Genomic DNA, 6,805 nt, shown 5'->3' with positions numbered 1-6,805 from the left:
CTTTATAAATATTTTGACCCAAAAATAACTATGAAGTTTCAACAAAAAATAAAATTAAAATAACTATGAAAAGTTCTTTACTTTTCGATTTTGGATATTATTTAAGCTCAACCAGTCAGTGTCCCTTAATCTTCTTTTTTAAAATTGACTACGGTCTACGATAGTAATTACAATGACATTGATACATCAAAGATGTGACAAGCATGATAACCGTCTAATTCAAATTCTTATAACGGGCCTATAGCCCAACTAAACTATGGCCTAAAGTCCGACAACATTATTTATACCTTAATAACCCAAGTTCAATAAACTAGGGAATCCACCTCCCCTAGGAGGGAACCTGAGACCTCTAGAATTTTTAAAGTTTCTATTCTATTTAAACAATGAGTTTGTTAAGTGAGACACTTTTGAGATTGTTATAATTCAATCTTAAAAAAACTTTTGCCTAAAACAACCAATGAGGAAAAAAACGAACTTACAAAACAAGAGCTAAAATGATACTTACTAAAGTTGAAAAATAAAACACTGAAGAACATTACGTTCATGGAATTAAACCCACGTCAATAGAACCAGTAGATATTCTCCAGCTATTACCAACTGAGCAACTTCTATACGCTGTTTAGTTCAACAAAGTTATATATCTCCAAGACATTATTTTCGGTTTTGTTATGCCTTTTGTGGGGGTGAGGGTCGCCCCTGCACAGATCCGCCACTGAATTGGGTTACCAAATGTTGACAGTGTCCCTTGTTATTATTACATCATTATGCATTATGACATTAATATGATTGATGAAGATGAAGTGCTTATCTAAGACACTTAGATGTTAGATCCTTAAAGACCTCTATTTATGACCCACTTACTCCACTCTCTCTCTCTCTCTCTCTCTCTCTCTCTCTCTCTCTCTATATATATATATATATATCTCTTTCGTCAAGATATATGTTGCCATAATGCTGGTGGCTTTCTCCTCCACTACTTACTTCTTTAGAACCAAACAAACAGAAATTAGTTTTGAAAACAAAATCATCACTTTCCCACGAAGACTGGTCAACGCCATCCCACCCTCACTCTATTCCTCCAAATCACTTATTGCTAAAATCAATGTAATCTTCTTCACAAACATTAACTACTCCCAACGGCATTATTGTTCATGTCTTCTTCCTCATTTTCACTAGTACCCTTCTAATCTTTCCACTTTTAAAAAAGAATAGAACCAAAAAATAGGACCTTCTAATCTTTCCTTGGCTTAGTAGTTGGATAAGGCCGGTGTTACGGGGAAATAAAGAAATTTTCCGGGTCGTGAAGTTTTGGGTAGAAACAAAAAAAATTTACAATTTTTTGTTTCTCCCAAAAAACCAAAACCTAATACTTTTCATCTTCTTCTCTCTTTCACCTATTACCACCATTTCCGGCGACCCTCCATTTCCGACGACCTTCTATTTCCGGCGACAATCTTTTTTTTCGGTTCTCTTCATCTCCGTCGAGGCCCCTTCGTCGGAGGTTTCCAGATTTGTCTGGAAACCAAACCAGACGAGTAGATCTGGTTTGATTTTCAAACCAGATCTACTCGTCTGGTTTGCTCCGGCGAAGGGGAGTCTCCCCTTCGCCGGAGATAGAAGAAAGAGAGAAAAAGATAAGAGAGAAGAGAGAGAAGAGAGAGAAGAAAGAGAAGAAAGAGAGAGGAGAGGGTGAACAGGGAGAGAGAGAGGCAGAAGAAAGAGAGAGAGAGAGAGATAAAGATGATGAAGTCGTTGGCCGTCGCCGGCGACTTATGAGGCGTGTTTGGTTTTTTTTTTGTTTTCGGAGAAGATAAAATAGTATCATTAATGAAAAAACAAAACAATGCAATGGCAGAAGCTTAAATGGCTAACCATCCAATACACAGACAAAAGACAAGAAAATATAGATACATTAGGCTTATAGCCTAGATAAAGCATCCCAATTCCTAATGTATTGGCTAAAAGGGATCGACTTGCTCCATAGTTGATTGGTTGCCCAATAATGAATTAGGCTCTTAGCTTGAATGATGATATTATCCCGTGTAGCTTCTCTGTCACATTCTATCTCCATAACTCTATAATTATGCTCTAACCATATGACCCAAATGATTGCCGGAGGGGTACAAAGATGGAGGAAGGATTTGTAGGGATTTACACCCTTCTACTAGTGTTTATAGCGGAAATAAGACATCTAATGTCTACACTAGTATTCCCAGGATCACATGCAAAACTAGTAATTAAACTAACGGAGATAGTAGATTACCTTAATCGCTTTTCCCTCGAACTAGTTGAATTGATTGAAGAAGACCAAGAGCTTCAAGTGTAGCTCCTCTACTTGGGACACGAGCAATCAACTTGATCTCCCATCTTGTTGTATAGCTAGCACACCAATGGTGGTTGGATAGAAGAACACCTTCTTCTTTGACTAGATTGATAGTAATGGGAATTAGCTCACTTTCTCCTCTCTACTTGATGTGGTAGAGTAAGAAAGCTTAGAGAGAAATTCCACACCTTATTCTCTGCCCTAAGAGTGTTTATATAGAACCTAATAAGAATCCACCTCCTTTTTGGTTTCCTAAAACACCCTTTAGAATAAGATTTAGGGAAATAGTCGAAAATAGCAACTATTGGTATTTTCTCAATTCCCTAAGGAGATGACGTCCAAACCCAGCCAAAATTGGCATATTTAATGTTCATAACATAAGGAAACGTCCCTCCAAAAATCAGCCCAATCCGAGCCCTAAAAGTACCCGAATCGGCCTAGGCCCAAAAACCCTATTTTTGGCCTTTTTGTACTATCTTGGCCTAATTCCTTTTTAGGCCTATGAGATATGTTTATGGGACACTCCCATGATTATATCTCACTCCCACTAGTCATATCCTAGATCAATTTGTCACTCTTATGTGTAACCCGTTGTAGGATCCGATCGAAGTTAGCCGCGAATTACTTCGTAATTCGACGATCGTAGTTGGTCTCTAGCTACAACTCTACGATCCCTAAATCAATCGGACTTGATGATCTTCCACATCAATTATCCTATCCGACAAATTGTTCGCATTGTCACCTTGGTCGAAGGACATCTCCTTCAACTCCTTCAGACTCCCACTTGGACTTAGAACAAGTGCAATGCCTCGATTCCCGTGTCAATTTAGTATCCCATCTGATACGTCACGTCATTCAGACTTTCTTGATATCCGAGTACAACTGTAAAAGACAAACGATTAACTTTTAATCCGTTTGAGCGCGGCCACGCATTTTCAGTTGCTACTCATCAAGTGGCCTTGAGACACTTTGTACCTAATGTGATTAGGGTGACACAATCCATTCTTGCGCTCCCACTTAACTTCATGTCTATCCTGTCCTTCCCAGTATCCGCCTTTATAACCTCCTTTTACGGCGCGGCGTTTAACGGAACCAAAGTCGGGCATTCCTTACATAAGATGAGTGGAGCACTCATGTTTTGAGGAATCTCTCCAATTGTCTTTATGAGAAGTATTGACGTTCATCACGAGTGATGTACTTCTCATTTGAGGGTTATCCAGTGTATAAACCTTTTACACACCCACGTAGTCGAATAGAATATACTATTCCTATAGCCCATGAAACTACGCTATCCCATCGACTCCCGTGCTAGTCTTCGTGAGTCATTGTTGTCCATGCAATGACCTGGACCAGGGATTCGATAATAAATATTCCAAGTTCACTTAATAGGGTTTCATTCATCAGATCACGTATCTGACAAACCTATTCGGAATGTTTTATCATCAATGGACTGTCGTTTAAATACTAAACCAAATTTAGACGACTTGTGAAATAACTCTATTATTTCTGATAACGAGAGTTGTAAATCTGAGCCTCTTCCGTAAAACTCTTTTTACCCACTCAGTTTTACTCGTCGAGGTTTAAAATTATACCTCATGCCTTAGACTGTGTATGAATCTCATACTATGTCTTAGGTGACAGTTCAGTTTGACTACCGTGGTAGTCGGTTTTAAACTTTGCTAATTATCAATTAATTTGAAGACGGTTATCTTCAACCTTGATAATTTCTAGTAACTTTTACTAGAGTTAAGGCTTTTAATTCTTTATGTAGTATTTGCAACAGTTCCCGGCTTAAACACTTTTAGCCTACTTTCCTTCCATGTCTGAAAGTTTGCTACGATGACATGTTCAATTTTGTACTACTTCATCCTTTAGCCTTCTAGGATGTACTAAGTAGTGTTTCGGTTTTCCAATCCGAATTCGGATGTTTAAATGCTAATCATGTCCAACATGATTGACTTTATGTTTTCGAACATAAATGTCTCTCTCATGCGTGCTAGCTTATCGGTGTCTTTTCAGACTCCGATTTTTGTAACGCCCTCTGTATGAGTTTTTGGGTCGAAATTCTTTTAGACTTTCCGAGTCTTAGATTTTCTGTTTCGGATCTCAAGCATCTCAGCGTACTGAGTCTCTCTAATCCTATCATCCTTTTGATCTATGCCTATAGATCTTCAGATGCTCAAAATGGCATTTTATCCTTTTGTGTGTGGTCCTTTATTGAGTCAGTTCGTCACTGTTATACAACACCTTATGTCGTACTCAATCTTTTGTATGTACTCTGCATACGGACCCGGAAGGTTTGTTTCTCCCACTTACCTTCTTGAAACTCGTGATTCAAGATTTTCTTCATTCCTCAGGAATCAAACTTCTTTGATTGCCTTTTGAATCGAAGATTCTAACTCTTGCGTGCTTTTAATCCGTTGATAGATTTTTGAAGCATGCATGTGGACATAACTTGATTGGAAGAATCTTTATTCTTCTTGTCTCGTTTCGGGAAACATGAATGTTTCCATCCTTCTCAGTTTTCTATTTTGGAAAACCAATTTAGGTCTTCTGTTGACTTAAATTATCAAGCTTCAAGTCTTGACGAGATATGGATTCCATGATGATTTTGGCTTCTAGCCAAAATCTAGAGTCAGTTTCCGTTTCTGCGCAGGTCTTTTATCTCTTCAGATATAACCTTTATTTTCTGAGTCTTTGAGATTTTACCTTTTAGGGCTTTTGAACAACAATTTGGAATTTTCTCAACTACTTTGAGATTTCCTTTAGAGACACTTTCACTTCTCTTGAGAGTTCTCCGGCGAATGACATTCGCTTTTATGCGGTGGGTTTATAAGATCATATCTTTAACCTTTCCTTTTCCGAGGAGCCGCAGTTTGTTGCTCTTGGTCGAATTTAATCGTCTTGTACAAGTTTCATGATTGTTCTTCATGACTCTTCATGATTTTTCTCATGATCGAATTAAATCGACTTGTACTTTTCTCCCACTTATTCTTGTAATAATTAGTGCTTATCTCCCAGACTACTAGGTGTGCTAATTACTAGAAGAATACTATCATGAGCAACAAACACTTTGTTCTCTTGATTGGTTGTGGAAGAAGCCCTAATTTCTTCCAAAGAAATTGCGTCAGATATTAGCTAGTTTTTGTACCGCTGTTACAAGTTTTAGCCTTTAAACGGACTTTGGTAAGTATGAAAACGATCGTTTCTAGAATATGTCCAGAAATATTTGGAAGACTGGCTTAAACCCATCTTTGATCAAATTATGCATAGCAATGTTCGATTTCTCCCACTGAATCCACCATCCCTCAGATGTGTTCCATGGAGCGAGTTGGGAAACGGTTTCTCAACTCTTTTGATGGTTATCAAGTATTTGACTCAAGTTTTTACCACTCCAATCTAATCGGATGACTTAAACTCTCTTGTCAAAATGATTCTTTTACTTCGGTTTGTACTTTGTTTGAACCTTTCAAACATTCCGACTTATACTTTATGATTTGTACGTTTCCATACTTCATGAAGTTGTCAGAGTACGTATTTGAAGTTTCTCTCGTTAGCTTCTGCAAGTAAACTTATAGGTCTGCATAACACTGTATGAGTCCTAATAGATTACTAGTCTCTATGCTTTTTGAAAAGGGTGACTTTGTCAATTAGTCCTTAAGACCCAATTGACAATGCTGAAGTTTAATGAGTTTGAATCCCTTGATTTTAGCCATTATCAATGTTAACCTTCAGTTAATTTTACCACTGGTTTAAAACATCATATGTTTCTAGAAGAACAAAATAATCACTATTAAGTTCTAAGCTAGATCAGTGTCTAAAAGAAGACTTTGATCCTTTTCAGCATCCCTAGCATTACTGCTTCTGCTCCCTCTTGGATCTTTACTTCTTTTAGTCAAGTATGTAATTCCCTTAAGCTCCACGGAGCCGCACATCCGGTTTAAAATACCTGATGAAGGAATTTTACGATACTTGTTTTTAACTTTGTTAACAAGGATACGGAACCGGAATTCATAATTCCATTCCATTTGTCCTCCAGGTGCTAAAGGTAGTTTCCTTTTAAATGGTCTAGCCATTGTTTGGAAACATTCACAGTAATGAGGAATACTCTTGATCATGTACTCGGCAACTGCTTTTCTTTGATCAAATGTTTGCCTCACTTGACTGACCCTTTGCCCTTTTGAATCTCAAGAGCTCTTTCTTAGATTCTTTGTACCAAATCTCAAGAACCTTTCTTAGATTGGATATTCCCGTATGTTCTGCTCAGTTTGACCGTAACAACCTGAGTGACTCATCTAAGGTCTTATCTATCTTTGTTCAATCAATATTGAATTGGGTGATAGATGTATTCTGTTGTCTTCCCTTAGGATGACTTTCAGATTGCCTTGGAGGTCTCGTACCTCCCCATTTATGACTTCTGTAGGAATTTCTTCCTTAGTTTGTCTTAATGGTTATGCTAGCATCCATTACTCTTCCAAAGAG

The sequence above is a fragment of the Eschscholzia californica genome, unplaced genomic scaffold, assembly GCF_041429995.1.
Source record: "Eschscholzia californica isolate CP2 unplaced genomic scaffold, dmEscCali1.0.p SCAF_3, whole genome shotgun sequence".
Taxonomy (NCBI): Eukaryota; Viridiplantae; Streptophyta; class Magnoliopsida; order Ranunculales; family Papaveraceae; genus Eschscholzia; species Eschscholzia californica.
Note: the sequence above shows the minus strand (reverse complement) of the source record.